Source organism: Ursus arctos, unplaced genomic scaffold (assembly GCF_023065955.2).
Source record: "Ursus arctos isolate Adak ecotype North America unplaced genomic scaffold, UrsArc2.0 scaffold_18, whole genome shotgun sequence".
Taxonomy (NCBI): Eukaryota; Metazoa; Chordata; class Mammalia; order Carnivora; family Ursidae; genus Ursus; species Ursus arctos.
Genome location: NW_026622852.1, coordinates 727,245 through 748,906, shown reverse-complemented (window position 1 = coordinate 748,906; position 21,662 = coordinate 727,245).

The following is a 21,662-nucleotide window of genomic DNA, read 5'->3' as shown; positions in this document are numbered from 1 at the left end:
CATCTTGTTTGACCTCTCAGATCCTTCTTTATGTTCCCTTTCCTTTGCCCATACTTGCAAAGTTTGATGTCCGGAATTTCTCCTCTGCTTATTCTATGCAATTCATCTAAATGGTTTCATCTGTTGCCATGGTTTCAACTACTGCTAACATGTTCATTACTCCCAACTGTCTTTCCATAGCCTCAGAGATTGAGCTGCTTTTTAGGGAATTGCCATCCGGTATCCTAGAGGCACTTCCATCTCAATAGATACAAACGGGATACCTTGTCCTTAGGTTATGATGCTGGCTCCTTCTTGTATATTTTCTAAATCAATAAATGATACCATCTCCTGTTCTGTTGTTGTAGGCAGAGTTGTGGTTGATTAATCTTTTCTTACTCCTCCATGTAAAAAGCACCATCTCTCATTCACCACCCCCCCTACCTACATCATAAATATCTTTCTAATAAATCATTTTGTCTTTTCTACCTGTCATTAACCATATGGTGTCCTACCTACTCTGGGGCACTGAGTAGGACAGGACTAGCTGGAGAGCACATACACGTCATTCAGAAGATAATGCGTATGGGGCAAAGCCAAAGCCAGGAACCATGTGCAGCTAGGTCTGGGGAGAGATGCAGCAGCTGCGCATGAACTAACAGAGAGAGATGGAGCAGGCGGGGTGTGAGGGCAGGGCAAAGCACACTTACTTACAGGTCCAGAAAGCCCACATGCGCTGCTTTCGTGAAGTGCACAGCATGGCTATCATATATATCGAGGGAGTGTGGACACTTAGATATTTTTCACCCTCCACCTACCTCCTGGATATCTGATGATGTTTACAACTTTTCTTCCTGCCTTCCTAATTGGTCTTAGCCTTTTGATACTCTCACTGTTCTCTGAATGACATTTCAAATACATTTCACTCAGTGCTGGTTTTACAATCAGACTTTTTTTTTTTATAATGATTTTTTATTATATTATGTTAGTCACCATACAGTACATCCCCAGTTTTCGATGTAAGGCTCGATGATTCATTAGTTGTGTATAACACCCAGTGCACCATGCAATATGCGCCCTCCTTACTACTCATCACCGGCCTATCCCATTCCCCCACCCCCCTCCACTCTGTAGCCCTCAGTTTGTTTCTCATAGTCCATAGTCCCTCATGTTTCATTCCCCCTTCTGATTACCCCCCCCTTTATCTCTTTCTTCCCCTACTGATCATCCTAGTGCTTATGTTCCACAGATGAGAGAAATCATATGATCCTTGTCTTTCTCTGCTTGACTTATTTCACTTAGCATTACCTCCTCCAGTGCCGTCCATGTTGTAGCAAATGTTGAGAACTCGTTCTTTCTGATAGCTGAGTAATATTCCATTGTATATATGGACCACAACTTCTTAATCCAGTCGTCTGTTGAAGGGCATCTCAGCTCCTTCCACGATTTAGCTATTGTGGACATTGCTGCTATGAACATTGGGGTGCATATGGCCCTTCTCTTCACCACGTCTGTATCTTTGGGGTAAACACCCAGTAGTGCAATGGCTGGATCGTAGGGTAGCTCAATTTTTAACTTTCTAAGGGACCTCCACACTGTTTTCCAGAGTGGCTGTACCAACTTGCATTCCCACCAACAATGTAGGAGGGATCCCCTTTCTCCACATCCTCTCCAACATTTGTTGTTTCTTGCCTTGTCTATTTTTGCCATTCTAACTGGCGTAAGGTGGTATCTCAGTGTGGTTTTGATTTGAATTTCCTTGATGGCTAATGATTTTGAACATTTTTTCATGTGTCTGTTAGCCATTTGTATGTCTTCATTGGAAAAGTGTCTGTTCATATCTTCTGCCCATTTTTTGATTTGTTTATTAGTTTCTCGTGTATTGAGTTTGAGAAGTTCTTTGTAGATCTTGGATACCAGTCCTTTATCTGTAGTGTCATTTGCAAATATCTTCTCCCATTCCGTGGGCTGCCTCTTAGTTTTTCTGACTGTTTCCTTGGCTGTGCAGAAACTTTTAATCTTGATGAAGTCCCATAAATTCATTTTATCTTTTGTTTCTCTTGCCTTTGGGGATGTGTCATGAAAAAGGTTGCTTTGGCGGATGTCGTAGAGGTTGCTGCCTATGTTCTCCTCTAGGATTTTGATGGATTCCTGTCTCACATCGAGGTCTTTCACCCATTTGGAGTTTATTTTTGTGTATGGTGTGAGAGAGTGGTCAAGTTTCATTCTTTTGCATGTAGCTGTCCAATTTTCCCAGCACCATTTATTGAAGAGACTGTCTTTTTCCCACCGGATGTTTTTTCCTGCTTTATCAAATATTAGTTGCCCAAAGAGTCCATTTCTGGGCTCTCTATTCTGTTCCATTGGTCTATGTGTCTGTTTTTGTGCCAGTACCATGCTGTCTTTGTGATCACAGCTTTGTAGTACAGCTCAAAATCCAGCATTGTGATGCCCCCAGCTTTGTTTTTCCTTTTCAACAGTTCCTTGGAGATTTGGGGTCTTTTCTGGTTCCATACAAATTTAAGGACTATTTGTTCCAGTTCTTTGAAAAATGTCATCGGTATTTTGATTGGGATAGCATTGAAAGTGTAGATTGCTCTGGGTAGCATGGACATTTTAACTTTTTAAATGCCTTCAAAGGCTCTCTAATTAGGTAGAGGTTAAGTCTTAAATCTTTGCAAGTCTTGCAAGGGAGTCTAAGATTGGCCCTTGACTTCATTTCCAACATGCTTTTCTCAAATCATTTTTGGAACTACCCTGAGCAACATTAAACACCTTTCAGTGCCTCTGCTGTACTGTATTTTCTCTACGTTTTTGTAATTTCCACCCTTTCTCTCTGCAATGCTGTTATCATCCTACGAACCTTGCTGGGATCAACTCTTCTAAAAGAAAGACATACCCCATTCTCCCCGGGTCCCACCCCAACTGGGTTAGGTTCACTCTTCTGAGTTCTCATTCCTCATTCTATAATCTAATCTATTCTCTAGCCATATTGTACATTATTTGAGGACAAAGATTATATTCTGCTACCTATTTATCATCTATTATTATTTGTATTTCTATTGCCTTGCACAGTGTGTAATGCACAAAAGGCACTCAATATATGTTGGTAAATGGTAATTAAATATCCTTAAAATTTTTCTATTTAGTTAGGTCTTCAGGGAATAGCAAGTTAAGTTTTTGGAAGGCAGGGATGGGTCTTCATTGCATTTTTCCTTCTTATAGAACTTAACAGGACTTCATGTGTAAAAATTACTAAATAAATAAAAATATTAAATGTAATGCTAGAATACGACAGCTATTAGAGTATAGGCTTCAGTGGCAGAAATCTGAGTTCAAATCCTTTTCTTCAATCTTTGGAAGATGAATCAGAGCCACAAATCCTCCATAGAATAATCTCTATCTCTTTCTTCCATATAGGCTTCATTTTTCTTCTTTACTTCTACTTAGCTAAATGCTTTTTTCTGTTTCACTGCTTTTTGTTTTTGCTTTTGTTTTCATCACTTGTCTCCCCTTTCTCTCTCTTCCTCTGAGTACATGTGCAGATTCACATGTGCACCATGTGTGTTTGGGAGTACGTTAAGTGTGGGTGGTTTGCCAACCACAAGACCCTGTGAGTGTAACAGAAAAGCTATAAGCCAAAACTAAGAGTGAATACAAATGCAGACCAACAATGCAAACATAAATAAAACCATGCAAAGCATAAGAGCTGCACAGAGACAACACTAAGATTGTTATAATTTAACTTTTTCTTCTTTTAACCTTTGCACATTCTTATTGTCCTATTTTATTCTTTGCAGTTTCCTCTGCTCCCCCTCTCTGCTTTTTCACCAAGGAGGAGGAAAAAAGGAAAATGTGAAGAGCAACTTTCTTTAAAGAGGAAATACACTAAAGCCTTTTAACCTTAGAGGGAAATTCATTATTTAAATTGGGAACTACATGGACTCCCAATACCCTGTCTGCTCTTCAGCCAGTCACCTTATAGGTGAGACCACTATGATTACCCCTGCTCATTTACAGAGAGCGGCTACCATGGTCCTCATTCTGGGAAAGTCCTGTGAGGAAGCCAACCTCTACAGTAGCCAAGGAAACCTCTACCAGTTGCATATACTGTAGATTTTAATCACCTGGTAGTAAATGTGACCAACTGGCCAGGAAACAACAAGTGCTTGAGAAAAACCAGTGGTATTAAAGAAAGAATCAATAGTTTAAAAAATGGCACAGCACATAATCACCTAGGCTATTATTTCCTACCCTGAGTTGAAACTGAATAGTTTGATCTAAAAGCAGATTTCACATTCTAGGGAAAAATAACCACAACAGTTCAGTCAATCCCTTTTCTCTTAGGACTCCTCTGATGATTCTGATTATCAACTTAATTCCAACCAAGCCCCCAGACAAGGTGCCAGCTTCCTGGGGCACTTAATTGCATTCATAAGAGTTTATGAGCAAGGGGAATTTTCAGCCTAATGCCAAGTAATTGACAACTAAATTTTTTTCCTGGTTTCAACCCAAATATTTATTCTTAACATGGCAAAAGTTTAGGATTTGTAGCATTTCCATAGCTTCCAATTATCTCCATTGCTGCAGGACACGGACCATATATAAGTCTCATGTGGTAATCACTAACATTTATCTTTGTTATTGTCACCTGGTATCTTCCTCAATGTCAAAAGAGTCTTAGAAAATGAAGCTCTGCAGTTTTGCTGGCCCAACAACAGAGGAGAAACCCTATCTCTGTATGACAGAGAATGGGCAGCAGAAACATCTCTGACAGCTGTTGCATGATGGGGTACGATAAAGGTCATTTCCTGCAAATGTTAGGGGTTTTTAAGAATCCCACAGGCACTGGAGAAATAATTGGACTCAAGCAATCAATCATACTTGAAGCATGTGAAGTATATCTAAGGACCAAAGGTCAGGATTTAATGCCCAAATTCATCCAATTGTCTGGAAATAAAAAAAAAAAATTTAACTTCACAGAAGGTTATATGGAGGAATTTAATTGAAGTTAAATATAAATTAATTATAGATTTTTTTCTTTCTTTGAAAATCTTTGTTGATAAGGACTAATATGATAAATTAGAACCTAAGTGATCTCCCTGAGACTTTATTATTCAAGTAATTAATAAAAGCATACTGAAGTTTTTAACTGATTTTTCTTAAGAAGTGTTACTTTTGTCATAAACTAAAAGTAATTTAATATATTGGTTTTAATTGACATTAATAATTTTAAGAATGAAATTTAAGAATATAACTGGTTTAACATCCTAAGATGTTTAGCTGGAAATTTAATTTTAAATCACCTGGTTCTCTTCTAGATTCATATGTTATTAAATGCGGTTTTGCTTAAGCTATGATAGTGTTAGGATAATAATGAAATTTAAAAACTGTAATCCTGTTCAAGACCTTAAATCTTTTTATTGAGTGTGACAGACTTCTAATTGTCCCTAAATACCCAATTCCCTCTTCTTTCTTTTAAATGCAACTTTTTATTTTGAAATATGTTGGCTTCCTGAAGTTTCAAAATAGTAATGATCATTCTGGTATATTTTAAAGCAGCTTCACCCAATGATCATATCTTCCATAACCACAGTACATGGTCAAAAGCAGGAATCTCACATTGGTACAATACTCTTTTTTTTTAATTTTTCTTTTCAGAGAGAGTGCACATGCACGAGTTGGGGGAGGGGCAGAGAGCGAGAGGGAGAGAGAGAGAATCTCAAGCAGGCTCCACCCCCAGAGTGGAGCCCAATGCGGGGCTTGATCTTATGACGCTGAGATCACGACCTCAGCCTAAATCAAGAGCGAGACACTTAACCAACTGAGCCACCCGGGTGCCCCAACATTGGCACAATACCCTTAACTTGCAAATATACTTTATATAGATTTTAAATGCACTCTTCTTTTGCTCTCTTTTATGTGTATAGTTCTTTGAAATTTTATACCAAGTGTAAATTTGTTGAAGCATCACCACATGGTACATATTACCATTAGGGTACAGAACGGCTCCATCGGCACAAAGACACTCCCTTATGTTACCCATTAACAGTTCTGTCCTCCTCCCCAACCCTAACCTCCGGCAGCAACTGACTACTTATCACTATGATTTTGCCATTTCAAGAATGTTATAGAAACAGAATCATATCATATCCAATTTTTTCAGATTGGCTTTTGCACTCAGCATAAATCCTTGACATCCTTCTAAATCATTTTTTGTATCATTAGTTTGTTTCTTTGTATTTGTTGTATCACACTTTATTCACCAGTTGAATTTTGGGTGCTTTCCAGCTTTTGGCTACTATAAAGTGACTGTGAACATACTTTAGTTCGCTAGGATAGAAACCCAGGAGGGCTGGGCTGTATCGTGGTTGTTAACTTTAAGAAACAGCTGAGCTGCTTTCCAGAATGGCTATGACATTTTACGTTTTCATCAACAATGTTTGAGAAATCCAGTTGCCCTCTATCCTTGTCAACACTTGATACTGTATTTTTTAATTTTTTTGCCGTTTTAATAGGTATGCAATGGTATCTTACTGTAGCTTTAGTTTGCATTTCCCTAATGACTAATGATGGTGAACATCTTTTCTCTCGTGTGTATTTGCCATCTCTATACCCTTTTGGGAGAAATATCTGTTAAAATGATTTGCCTATTTTCTGATTTTTTTTAATTGCTGAGATTAGAGAATTCTTTATATATTCTGGATAAAAATTGTTTCTCAGATATGTGATTTGATAATATGTGTCAATGACAAACTTGATACTCTAAATAGACCTTGATCCTCTTAATAGGGATCACACAACAGAGCAAAAGTTTTTAAGTTTGATGGTCTATATTATTTTATTTCTTTTATGGATTGTACCTTTGGTGTCATGTCTAAGAGCTCCTTGTCTAACCTAAGCAAAGGAAAAATTTTTCCTGTGATTTCTTCTAGAAGTTTTATAGCGTTTTTTTAAATGTCTCATTTAGATCTATGATCCATTTTGAGTTAATTTTTATATAAGATGTTAAGTTTAGGTTTGGTTCTAGAGAGTTCTGTTTGGATATTGATGGGAGAAGGACAAATTTCAGAAGGAAGAATACTGATGAGTGAAAAATGATGTCAGTGTGTACTGAACAAAGTTTCAAGATAGTGACAGAGGAATAAGGAAATTGGACAGTAGTCAAAATCAAACACACTAGAATACAGAAAGAAGAGTGAAGAGAATGACAGAGTTCTGAAAGAAAATGAAAAATTTAAGAGTAGGTTCAAAATATCAAAAAGCTTTCTAGTTCTTAGACTTGCCCACAGTTGGACTAGGCTATCTTGGTTGAGAGTTTATAAAGATGTTCCTATATATATTATCAATAATACTTGAATAATAGCATTCTGGCTATAAAACCTCTTACTTGCTCAAAAGAGTCATCCCGATGGTGAAATTTTAAATCTGTTAAGGAAGTTTATTATAACTTGAAAACAGCATAATAATTTAAGGTGTATTTCTATGCTTCTGAAATTCTTTTGTATGGCTTTTTGTTCAAGAGAGTATAACTCAAAAGCTAAAGAAGGACAACATTTTTCTGATATTCCGAAGATACTTAGTAGCATCAGAAAGGCAAAGGATAGCTTACAAAATAACAACAACTCTTAAAATTGGGCTAAAAGGCAATCTTAAACAATGAAATTTAACAGAGAGGCCATGAAGAAGTCACATTTAAGAGGAAGATAAAGCACCACGTAAAACTTGGAATTTGTTAAAATAACAACAAATAGAAAAATGAAGTAAATATTTCATTTCAATTTTAAGATTTCCCAAGACCCATTAGCAACATGGCAAGTGTAAATTGAGAACTGGTTTTTATGGGAAAAATGATAATAATTTCTACTTTCACTATCTTTTCCCTAAGTAGATTTACAATGATGTGTGTATTTCCATGAAGAGTTGCTTAATCCAATAAGCTTTCCATTGACATCCCATGTCAGATAGGAACACCACTGTATCACTTACTGATTTCACTAGTATTAGCCTTTTCCTAGAAACTAAAACCAGATGTTACTGAAATTTACACACATGTACATGCACACAGAGTCTATTAAAAATCAATTATTCATCTTTCTGCCTATAATTTTCAGAAGGAAGAAAAGAAAGATGTGCTCAAAGACAAACTATTATTTATCAGAAAAAGCATAAAGATAACTCTCAACCTGAATATTTCCAGTAAGTGTCTTGCTGAAAATTACTGAGGTGATTCTACAAAAATATCTTAGTTTTTAGAGCACATAGAAAGCCATTTCCACAAATTTGATTTTTTTTAGTTTTATCAAGATAATTGGCATACAGAACCGTATAAATTACATAATGACTTGACCCACATATATTACAAAATGATTAGCACATAAAGCTTAGTTAACATCAGCTCACATAGATACACAAAGAAAAGAAAAAATGTTTTTATCCTTGTGATGGGGTCTTTTAGAATCTAGTCTTTTAGCAGCTTTCAAATATACCGTACAGCAGTATTAGCTATAGTCATCATGTTGTATATGTTACATTCCTAGTATTTATTTATCTTATAGCTGGAAGTTTGTTTCTTTTCATTAACTTCCTCCAATTCTCCTCATTCCAACCCCCCCATCCCCACCTCTGGTAACAGCAAATCTGATCTTTCTCTGTTTTGTTTTTGTTTTTGTTGTTGTTTTTTTTTTGCTGTTGTTTTAGATTCCACGAGTAAATGACATCGTATAGTATTTGTCTTTCTCTGACTTATTTCACTTGGCATAATGCTCTCAATATTCACCTATGTTGCCACAAATGGCAGGATTTTCTTCTTTATGGCTGAATATTCCGTGTGTGTGTGTGTGTGTGTGTGTGTGTGTACATTTTCCAGATTTTGCTCATCCATTCACCTCTGATGGACATTCCATGATTTCCATGTCTTGGCTGTTACAAACAATGCTGCAATGAACATGAGGCAGATATCGCTTCTACAGTGATGTCATTTCCTTCAGATGTATACCGACGACTGGGATTTCTGGATCACATGGTAGTTCTAGTTTTGATTTTCTGAGGACATCCATACTGTGTTCCAGTGCCTGCACCAGTTTACATTCCCACTAACAGTGCACAGAGGTTGCCTTCTTTCCACATCTTCACCAGCCTTTGTTACTCGTCTTTCTGATGATGGCCATTCTAACAAGTATGAGGAGAAGATAGTTCACTGTGGGTTTGATTTGCTTTTCCCTCATGAGGAGTGATGTTGAGCACCTTTGCATGTGTCTATGGCCATCTGAATGTCTTCTTTGGGAAAAAAGTCTATGTAGGTCTTTGGCCCTTTTTTAATTGGAGGATTTTTGTTATTATTGAATTGTATGAGTTCTTTATATACTTTGGATATAATTTGTAAATATTTTCCCCCATTCTGCAGACCGCCTTTTCATTTGGTTGATCATTTCTTTTGCTGTATGGAAACTTTTCATTTCTATTTATTTATTTTTAAATATTTATTTTAGAGAAAGAGAGAGCATGACCCCAAGTGTGGGAGGGGGTGGAGGGAGAGAGAGAGTCCTCAAGCAGACTCCCCACTGAGCATGGAGCAGATCCCAAGACCCTGAGATCATGACCCAAGCCGAAACTAAGAGCTGGCTGCTTAACCAACTGAGCCACCCAGGCACCCCAGTGTGGAAGCTTTTTAATTTGATGTAGTCCCACTTCCTTATTTTTTATTTTGTTGCTTATGCTTTTGCTACCATATCCAAAAAAAATCATTGCCAAGATCCATGTCCAGGAGCTTTTTTCCTGTTTTCTTCTAGCAGTTTTATGGTTTCAGATCTTACATTTAAGTCTTTGATACATTTTGAGTTAGTTTGTGTGAGTGGTGTCCACAACTTTTTAATGTTCGTAATAAATTTGAACATACAACATATCATCCAAATTTATTAGACAGCTTGAAGTATAGTAGTCAAATATCTAGCATAGATTAGTTGAAATGGGTAGCTCTCTTAAGACTTTAAAATTTGTCCTTCTCATAGATCTGAACTCCTAAATGTGTAAAATGAAGCGTTAATTAATGTTAGCAACACTTTTCAAAATACTATTTAAGTTCCAGAACAACCACAATGCTCAGAAATGGTCCCTTTCCAGGTTATTTCATGCTCTCTGTAAGATTTCTGGATTGGGTATGAGTTATGTCAAGTATGAGTTAATATTGATATTATTTCTGTCTTTTTCACAAACCATAAGCACACTTCTAAAGTTGTCAATAGTATGAAAAAAAAGAAGCAAATTTTGGAATAGGTGACTTCCCTACATTAACTCAAGTTGACTTTGTTCTTCTGAATGATGACAAATACTATCTTGGAGTAGAATAACATGGAAATTCTGTAAACATGTTTAGTTGAAAGTATCCCAAAGATACACAATAATTCAATGGAAGATATAAAAGTAGATCTCAGAAACAGATTTTAGGTTCACTTCTATTTAATTATCTTAATTTTTCTAGTGTAATTAAGATTCTGCCTTGACTATGTAAGTGGCTTATGAAAGAGTTATAAAAGTAATATGTAGGGACATTTGAAATATTTTCTTTTTGCTCACTTTGAAAAGATTTCCAGTTTGCTTCTAAATGCATATCAAATTTGAAAGGCCAAGTGATTTAAGGCAGGTATATCATTACTTTCCTCTATGGTTTGTTCAAGCAGGTAAAAAGTATGCAAGAATCTGAATGTTCCTTGCAACAGTAGCTTCAATTTTCATCAGCCAAGACCCAATTTGTGTCAGAGGGTAAAACTTGCCTGATTAGATCTGTTCAAAAAGCCGTTAAACAACTTTCAATGTTCTTGCTCTCTCACATTTAGGACACTAAACTTTTACAGAGACAGGCTGTTTGAAGCCTTCCTAATTATTTCCATTATTATCCAAGAAGGATTACTGATGTTCAGCCTCCATTGGAATTCTCAAAAGTTCTCAGTGCAAATTATATGGCAATCTAAAATGCCTTTCTCTGGCTTTATGGCCTGATTATTATTTAGAGTCTCTCCAGCAGTGAACTTGAAGATCATGCAAATGTGCTCTTTGGGAAAGTCACTGTATAGCTGAATAATTTGTTTTGTAGGAAGCCAGCTCAAGTTTATCATCAACCACGAAAATTCTTTATCAATGCTTTTCTATAAAGTAGGCCTATTATTATACCAGTTCCACTTTAACTCTGACAGAAAGCCGATTGGGAATGCTATTATTAAGTCATAAATGCCTATTTTAAAATATGTTGCCTCATATTATTACACTGTATCGTTTCATTAATTCGTGTAATATTTCCTTTGGTTTTTAGTATCTTCTATGTCATAATCAAAACTAAAATAACTCTAAAAATGTAAAGTCTATAGCATAGATTTAAAGTCAAGAGTCCGTATGCGTCTACAACTTAATATGTATAAATACATACAAATTTAACTAGACAGAAGTGACCATGTTCACTCACTACATGCAATATTTACAATGCTGAATAACAACTGTATTTGCCAAGATATTCACAGTTCATAATATTGTGAGATAAAATGTAGCTATAAACATTAATCAATGGCATGTTTATTAAACCTATATTTCTTAGATCATAAGATATACTGATGAACAAATTTCACTGTGTAATAACAAGGAGCCTAGAGCCAAGTGGGAACAAAAATACCTAAGTAATTTTAATTTGTGAGATAAACTATCAGTATAGGGATTTATTCAGGATACCACTGGCACACCTTACACCCATTCAGGAAAGTTGTTAACAAACGATATTCAAATAGGACCTAATTAGGCATGAGGTCCTAGAATAGAGAGAGTGTGCCAGTCAGGAGAAGACATGTCTACATGGACAGTAGGAATATGTTACAACTGAGGTTTAAAGTCATATTAAATCAGACTTAAAATGGAGTTTGGTCTTCATCTTGATGTTGAGATAGATCACTGAAGGAGAGTGATATAATCACATTTCAGTTTGGAAAGATCATCCTGGCTCAAGTATAATGAATGTTTTAGAGGGAATAATGGAATTAGACCAGTTCAGATAAGAAATGATACTGTCTTACCCTGTGGTAGTGATGGAAAAGAAAGAAAAAAAAAACATAAAATAAACTTACTTCTCAACTTATTCTGTTATGACTATTGTTTTGTAATAGACTTTACAGATGTTACTTTTAAAATATTCTGTTAGTCTGAGGAGCCATTTATTTATAGATCTCCTTGTATTATTTGTAACAATATTGTATTTATTTTTTTAAAGGTTTTTTATTTTTATTTATTTGACAGAGAGAGAGACAGCCAGCGAGAGAGGGAACACAAGCAGGGGGAGTAGGAGAGGAAGAAGCAGGCTCCCAGCGGAGGAGCCTGATGTGGGGCTTGATCCCAGGACCCCAGGATCATGCCCTGAGCCGAAGGCAGGCGCTCAATGACTGAGCCACCCAGGTGCCCCTGTATTTATCTCTTAAGCACAGATTCTCTACACATCATCTCAAGTTCCCAGATTGTTTTATTAAAACATTTATCTTCAATCATCCAAATGTGACTAAACACTATCTGAAAAGTCCCATAGTATTCCATACCTGTGAACACATTTACATTTTTGTGCTGAAAGATACATGAAAACAAAGGCTTAGATATTTGATCTTACTGATTTGAAGAAATGATAACATGAAAAGAGAGGTAAACGGAGGCTAAGAAAATGTAAAGTGTGTATTGTGGAAACAGACATGTTATCTGAAAAGTGAATTGTCTGAGGGAAATATAGATCTAAGAGGCATGCATGAAAAATGCAAAAGGAGAGAGACGTGATTGCATACAAATCTAAACTATTTTAACTAGTGCCTACTCATAAAAACACCATCATTTGAATCATATTATGGATTTATGATCTTCCGAAACTGAAATGTGATACCGCTCTCCTTCAGTGGTATGTCTCAGCATCACGACGAAGGCTGTATATGTAGATACACACACATACACATTTATATACATACACAGATATATGTAAACTTATGATCTCATCGCTGTAACACTATATGTATATGATGAGACTGTTATTCTAGAAAGCAATAGAACACAGACATTTTAGTCAATTAGAAAAGAGAAAATGAGGTTCAGATACCAATTTCCGGGTTTCAGGCAAGACACATAACCTCTTTGGGCATCAATGTCCTTATCTGTAAAATGACAAAACATACCCTACTATGTATCTCTTGTGTAAATGTATAAAAAGGAGATGGTAGTTTTGAAAGTGGTTTTGGAAAACATGTGCAAGGGGTTCGGTAATGATTCACTGTAGGGAGTGACATTTCTGAAGGAGTCAGAAAGATAGGGGTAACAAAATTCATTCAAACTTAATAGGAAAAGTAGTATTTACTAACTGGCAGGCTTTTAAGATTACGGAAAGAACCAATTTTACATGAATACTATATCTATTCCTCTGAAAATGCTACAAAAATATAGGAATCCATAATGTTAGATATTTTCAAGTTTTGTAGTCAAAATAACTTCCTTAATATTTCTTACACATTTCTCATACACATATGCTTCACACATGCTCCCCATTTTTCAGACAAGGTCAATGTTTTCACTACAATTCATTTACATTGTTATTAGAACTATTTTCTAGGTCTGTTGATAAAATTTGGCCTCACACATTGATAACACATTTTTCTAATTACACTGTAATTTTCACTAGTAATTCTAGCTTTTTTGAATATACAAATCATTTCAACTTATTATATCATTGCTTTAACACTTCATACACATCTTGAGACATTTAGGCCACAAAAGATTATATTTAATATTAAAAGGATCAAATGTAAATAATTCTCAATTACTTATCCAAAGTGAAAACTTGAATAACGTGTATAGTCTAAATGTGCAAATAATCAGAAGATACAGATTTTTTACCCTCCTGCTACCGAATGTTTCCCTGAGTTGCTGTCAATGTTTACAGTGTTGTGCTTTAATTCCTACTCTCTTGTCAAGACACCAATTGAGGGGGCGCCTGGGTGGCACAGCGGTTGGGCGTCTGCCTTCGGCTCAGGGCATGATCCCGGCGTTCTGGGATCGAGTCCCACATCAGGCTCCTCCGCTATGAGCCTGCTTCTTCCTCTCCCACTCCCCTGCTGTGTTCCCTCTCTTGCTGGCTGTCTCTATCTCTGTCAAATAAATAAATAAAATCTTAAAAAAAAAAAAAAGACACCAATTGAAAGCAGAATGCTAAGAACTCAGTGAGAACTAAGAGTGATAAATGAAGTGCCAGCATAATTTGGAAATTGGAAAATGTGCCCTTGAAAACATATTAGTTCGCTCAGTTTGTAACGTGTAACAGCAGTATTGGTTTTCTCTCTTCACTGCTAGGTCAAGACACTGATGGAAGTAGGAGTCGGCCGAGCCAGAAACAGATCTTCAGCTGGGGTCCAGTAAAGAGTGTGGGAAGGCTTCCCCGAGGCTGGCAAATATCTCGCCCCAGTGGCTAACACCCCTTGCTCTGTCATTCTGCCTGAGATTTCACCCAAAATGACATTCGCTTATGTGGTTAAGCTCAAGTATTTCCAGGAAGCTTAAGCAAGCTACGGTAGCCATTCCAACTTCCAGAAAGTCTCCCTCTTTGCTGTGATTGACCAAAAAAAAAAAAAAAAAAAAAAAAAAAGAGGTAATTTTTGGTGGAAAGCAGAAATGAATTTGGAGCACTGGGATATTTTTCAGAGAAGAGAGGCCTGGTAAATTTTAGTAGCCAACAGGAAACATGAAACATAGAAGTCAGGGGAGAATGAAAAAGGTGATACCAGGACATAAATAAACACAGAAATGGGCAGAGGAATAAAATAAATAAATAAATAAATAAACAAACAAACAAATAAATAAATAATAACAACAATAAGAACAATTATAATAACAACTCTCATGTCTTAAACTTTGCCCAGAGCAGTCCCAAAATATTCTATGTGGAGAAAGTGTAGGAACATGTCCAATGTGTAACTAAGATCAGTGGTCCCCTTGTGCGATGCCATGATCTTGCCTGGCTCGTGGCCTAAACAACTGGGTGAATCCTGAAATCTGCTCCACTCAGGAGAAAAGCTGGAGTGGCACATCGAATGTGCACATCTTCACAGCCTGGAACCTCAGGGTGGTTCCAGAACACTTTTCTCCTTTGCTTCCACGTTGGTCCAGTTATGTAGTTCTATCAATACGGATAACAGAATGTACTCAGAGAATCAGATGAGCATGGACTCTCCACCAGGAAGGTAAGTCAACGTAACACAAAAACAGATATGGCTATCAGAGTGGAACACGTGTCTTTTCCTAGCTGGGTATTTTGTCTCTCACAACACAACCTTGCAGACTATCAAGGATATAACAATTTTTGAAAGGGTCATGTTAGGAAAAGAAAATTATACACAGATGCAGCATTTTCCAATCTCTGTGCCATAGATAAGGTAGCTCTGAGAGTAACCAGGAAGGGGCTCGAATAGCGTGAGCCACTGGATCACTGTCACACACACTATAAGAAGCATGTCCTTTTACAGTAGGCTGTCTTACAAAAATGTCCATTTTCCGGGAATGGCATAGTACCAACAAAAGATGTTTTTGTTCTCCATTCCCACACTGTTTAAGAAAAGGCGAAAAAACATGGGTTACTTAAATTATAGCACATCCATAGCACACCATGGAATACAAACAAGGACGAAAACATCCTTGAGGGGGCTTAACTAAAATATGTGTGCCAACAATGCTGCCATGCCTGTACAATAAGCACATAAAAATACCAAAACTAATTTATTAAATTAAAACACACAGAACTGTACACAGTACAGAACTTTTGCCAAAGTTCAAGGGTAACACACGTGAAGAGTTAACACCTTCCAGAGAGTCTTTCAGTAAATCCTGAAAATTCCTATCCTCAAGTCCCCTGCCTTTGAGAGTGCTTACTTCTAACTTCTGCCTTAGAATCTCCAGCCACCATTAGCACAATCTCCTCCTTACTAGCGAGGTTAGACCTTCCCTGACACAAATCCCTCTTGTCTTTAGGATGTAACACTAGGTCTGCATTATCAGTCTAGAAGGACCCTCTGGTGGCAGTTGTGGTGCAGGCTCCTAGTGGGTCATTTTGTGGTTATCTCTGGTCCTTCGCGTACCTCCGAATAATATTAGCTGTGAGGCGATGGGTTTGACACTGCTAATTTCACAGAAGCATCTAAGGCATGAAAGGCTTCTCTTTGAGTATAAGGGTAAGTTACAGACCTTTATCTTTTATTTATTGGTAACGGTTGAATCAGATGTACATGCATATATATTTACATACACACACACACACACACACACACACACACACTCCTCTATGTCCCAAAGATTAACGCTGAGCCTTATCTTATCCTGAAGTCTCCAAACTGCTTACTGAAATCAGGCAGATGAGATGAGAAGAGATGAGAAGGGGAGGGGAGGGGAAAGAGAGGACAGGAGAGAGTGGAAAGGGAGAGAAGAGAAAGAGGAGAGGAGAGGAGAGAAAGAACACCACAAATCTCAGTGGAACAGGCCATGCGTAAGAAGCAAGCTATGTGGTGAGAATGAAGAAGTGAGCACTAAAATTCCATCAAGAAACGACTCTTCAGCTCCACTGCCTGCCGCCACATGGGAACGAGGACCAGGTTTCCAGAGCTTCCAGTTCTTACACAGAAGCCAGGAATCCTCATGTACAATTTCTTATATGTTGACTTAAAATAGTTAAGTCTTGTGCAGACCAAACAAAAAATTTCCGTGAGAAGGATTTAGTCAATGAGCAGTGAGCGTGACCCTCAGTCTAAACAAATAAGAAGATAGGGAAACATCTGCCTAACTTCTTGATCACTGGCCGTTATTTCTCAACACCCGAGTTAGTACTTCTGGATTCTAGAGCATTGTTTCTTCCCCTTCTTCAATCAGACACTTTCAAATCATGCTGCCTCCCCTACACACACACCCCAACACACAAAATGAGACTAAGAAAGGAGTCTACTGCTGAGCCAGGAACATATCTCTAAAAGTTACCCTATCCCAGTTACAAAGAACCCTGGAGGAAACTTCCTCCACCTGACCTGTTCGGACTTTTTATCTTATCCAAGACCCATTTCCCTGCCAGGCTCACTGGGGAAGTAGAAGGAGGATTCCTCTATTAAGTGTGTACTAAAACTATTGTCTCCTCCCTCGATCTACTCTTTCGATATGAGTTCAAGCTCTCATCACTTCTCATCCGGCCCACTTGTCAATTTACATGAAGTTCATCGCCGCCCTCTAATCCAAACTTCCCACTGTTGACAATATCCTTGCTTATGCCTTAGACACCATCAAAGACACACCAAAGTCACTCTGCATTGCCTTGGACTTTCTTATGGTTACCAACTGTGACCACAGGCTCTCATGTACGTTCTGTCCTCCTATTATACTCATCCCCAGACTTAAATCCCCCTTAACACTGATCCTTGAAATTGGTGTTTCAATCAAAATCCATTCAACCACAGTCAGGATTATTTAAATTGAAAATAATGTAATAATGACAATTTAGTAAAAGATGTTAGAATCAGAGACTTGATGAAAGACAGAAGGTAAGATTTTTAAAATGAGAGATTACTCAACATTCTTCAAGCCACATTTCTTTATTTTTTATTCTCATTCACATAGGATTGATGTTATACCTAAGATAGTTGTAAAGATTAGAACTTAGAAGGAGGAATATATGCATGTATTCTTTTAGAAGTTATCTTCTGAAACCTTAGACTATCACCAATATTGAAGATAAAGAAATGTTTTGACAGGCTCTTGGATTTCTCATGTTGTATTTCTATCAAGAATTATGCTTAACTTGTATGCTCATGCTACAAGTTAACTGCCTTTTCAACATTCTTTACAGTCTTCTGCATGACAAAAGATACCATAAAGGAAATCAAAGACAAGCAAATTAATAAGGAAATGACAAAACAGTAAATAAGGTTAAATGGATAAAGATACAAATAGCAAATTCACAGAAAAACCTATACAATGGGACACAAAATTATGAAAAAATCCTTATGAAAACATGTGCAGTCCCATTAATAATCAGGATTGTACCATAAAACAGCAATGGGATTTTTTTAAAAAATCAACTAAATATTATTTATTGTTGGATAATTTTAAGTGTAAGTGAGAGTATAAAGAAATGGACATTCCTAAACTGGGGATGAAAATGCAAATTGGTATACAACCTGTTTGGAAGGAAAATTAATTAGGGAAATTAAATATGCACATACTTTGTGATGCAAGATTCCATTTGCCAGCATGTACACCAGAGAAAAGTGTGTTACATCTTCAAATAGGCAGACACTGAGTGCTCTGCATGGCTGTCTGTAGGAGGATAGTGCATTTAGAAAAAAATGGGGCAGAAACAGATAGGGAGTGATAATGTCAAAAATCCAGATACAAACTATGGGTGATTTGCTGCCATTTATGTCACCGATATTTAGTGGAAGAACAAAGACTTAGGGTCACCTTAGAAACCATGAAATGTATGTAAATATCAATCTTAAAGCTTTGGGAATATTTATCGATCTTTATAATTTATAGGTAATGGGCACTGGATGCTTGATCATCTGATGATGTTAGTTCATCAGATTCTCAAACAGTTCATGACTCAGAAGATGAACAACGTTTTTAGAGTTAATAAAAAAGGATTACTGAATCTATTATATATATTTTGATTTTAGGATTTAAAATGCTTTTTGTACTTCTCACAGTCAACACCGAGGTCTATGATACAAAATACATTGATAATAATATTTACAATATAGGATTGTTATAGGGGTTTCTTGAGGTAATGTATGTAAGTACCCTACGGATATGCGAACCGCAAGGCTGGTCCGTGGGAGGGACTCATTATGTTGGTCAGTCATGCTAGTATTCCACTGACTCAGCATCTCTCTCTAAAATAACGGTATTTATGAATTCAAGACATACCTTTCATGAATAGCAAGAACTTGCTCTATGACAAAAATAAACATAACAATTTTGTTTCTGTTGAACACCAAGCCAACTCTTTCCTTTCAAACCATGTTTACAAGGGAAATACTCATAAAGCTGAGATGGCTGGTGGTTCTAGGGATCACCTAGAAAATGGATTGTCAGAGATTGATTAGACACTGACTGGAGACACCAAGTAAGACAACAGTAACAAAGTAAGCAAGCTATCTGTGATTCAGAAACTGATAATCAAAAGTGCACTGATCAGCTACTATTACAGCAACCAAGTGATTTCCTCCAGTTCGGGCTCTATTTCTGATATAGCGTCATATGTTATCAATGAAAAAAATAATAACTAAATCTCCCTTCTCCTAATTTCCAGTTCCCTTCAAGGGAAACAATAATTTTATCGCCCCATTGCTAAAATGAAGTTGCATTAAATACATCTGCTCTCTAAACTTTCTGATGTGGTACTGTAAAAGTAGTTAGGTTTCCACTGTAAGACTGAATGAAATCAGTGGCCGTAATTAGGACCCAACTTACGTCATAACAGTACCTGGGGGGGGGGGGTATTTATCTCAGTGTTCCTGCTTTTCCATTCTTGGAAGCCGGTTTGGATGGATCCCAATGCCCTATAAGTCCTCCTGCGTTTGACTATTATCGGTCTCCTCCCCAGGAATCATTCTGCCCAAACCAAAACTCCACTCAATAGATAAATGCTACCAATCACGGAAAGGGAAAATTGAAAACTTGTAAGTATTCCCCAATATTAATGTGCCTGAACAATCATATTTAATTGGTTCTCGGGTCTATTATTTGTTCTGTCTACCCAAAGAAAGTTCTATTGTAGTTATTTCAATGATGAACTTGCTTCTTCTCAAAAAGTTTTATTATTCTGAGAAATTGCTTGAAAATAGCAGAAGTTGTAGTGGGGTAGTGAAGGCCTGATAATACATTCTAAAGGTTTTTTTAATAGTGTAATTTATGTTAAAACTTGTCCTAATACATTGCAAGATCACTTAGATATTTTATTTTAAATACTGTATGTAGCTTTCTCACAGCTCTAGTGCCATTTCCAGTAAAATGAGATTTTCATGAAAGACATTAAAAATCATGTTGCACTTAAATGGTGATATTGTTTCAATCTTTCATCAGGCGAGGTCATTTTCGTTCAGAAATTTGACATTCGTCTAGAACATTCTGTATCTAAGAAAAATGAAATGCCTACAGTTGCTTCAATTTCCAGACTTAACTACTTTTACATAAGAGTCGAGTTCCTCTTCAGCCCACTAAGGTACTCACACATCTTCTTTATTCTTTAAGGCCAAACTGTCCTGAAACAGCTCCCCTGGAAATCTGACATAGTTACAGAAAAGAGCCATAAAATGTCTTATTAAAGGATTCAAGCTCGCAATCATTAACATGTAGATATGTATTTCACTTGGGTATAGAAATTAACCTACTATGCTTTATTTATTTTTAAATTTTATACATTGATACCCCTTGTACATTAATACCCCTAATCTGGGATTCAGGGGAGCTAATAAACACACATTTCCTCCTGTTCCTTTTCTTCCTCCTCCTCACTCATTAGTTTTCTTCTCTAAGAATACACATTAAGAAGTTAAATGCTAAAAACTGAAATTCAACAGGAGACTTTTGCATGTTTGCAAAGACCTCTGATGTTTCTAGTTAAACACATACCTTATCTCCTTACTCTCACCTAATTTTTTTTTTAATTTTTTTATTATATGTTAGTCACCATACAATACATCATTAGTTTTTGATGTAGTGTTCCATGGTTCATTGTTTGCGTGTAACGCCCAGTGCTCCATGCAATACGTGGCCTCCTTAATACTATGCTTTTTTTAATACAAAAGGAGGCAGTCTGGAGAGATTTGAAGGAAACACAAAGGCACAATTAAATTATTAAAAGTTCTTGATAGATACAGAAAGAGAAGCAGGTACAGTTAAACTTTCATCTGATACAGGCTGGGATGAGGATATCTGTGCCTAGAGGCAAAAGTAAGGAAATAGGAAAATGTACCGATTTTGCTGATGATGTATCCTAAATACATGCTTTATTTTGGTTTCCTTCTGAAAAAATTTACTTTTCCTATAATTTACACTTGTATTCCTTGTTTGATTACAAAACAATTTTACATATGTTATGTCTTTGGACTTTTACAGTATTGTATGTTAGAGCAAGTTTTGGCTATTTAACAATGAGGAAATGGAACTTAAGTGACCTCCCATAGGTATATATGTAATAAGTTGAAGAGCAGGGTCATATACCCTATGTCTTGTGTTTCACTAAGTTTTTTAGGCATCATGTTATTGTCTTAGGGGAAAAAAACCCTGCTTTATGAGCCTATAAAGAACATTTTGACACCCTTTGATTTATAAGATTTGTTAGTTGGGCATGCATCAGATTTTCTTTAGTGCACAACAAAATAAATTTAGAAGAGTAAGAATAATTCAAATTCCTAAAGACAACATTGAGTAAATATTTTTAAAAATCAAAATACTATCAAAGTTAACACACACACGCACCCACACACATACGCACACAGCACAAATTTCAAGATACACAGCACAAGAATTTAAAGTCTATCTCCCTTCTCTCTTGCTGCCAGAAGTATCCCAGCCAAACAATTATATCTCCCAAGCGAAGATATTGAAGCATGATTTCTTTTTGCTTCCCTGCCCTTTATTTTTTT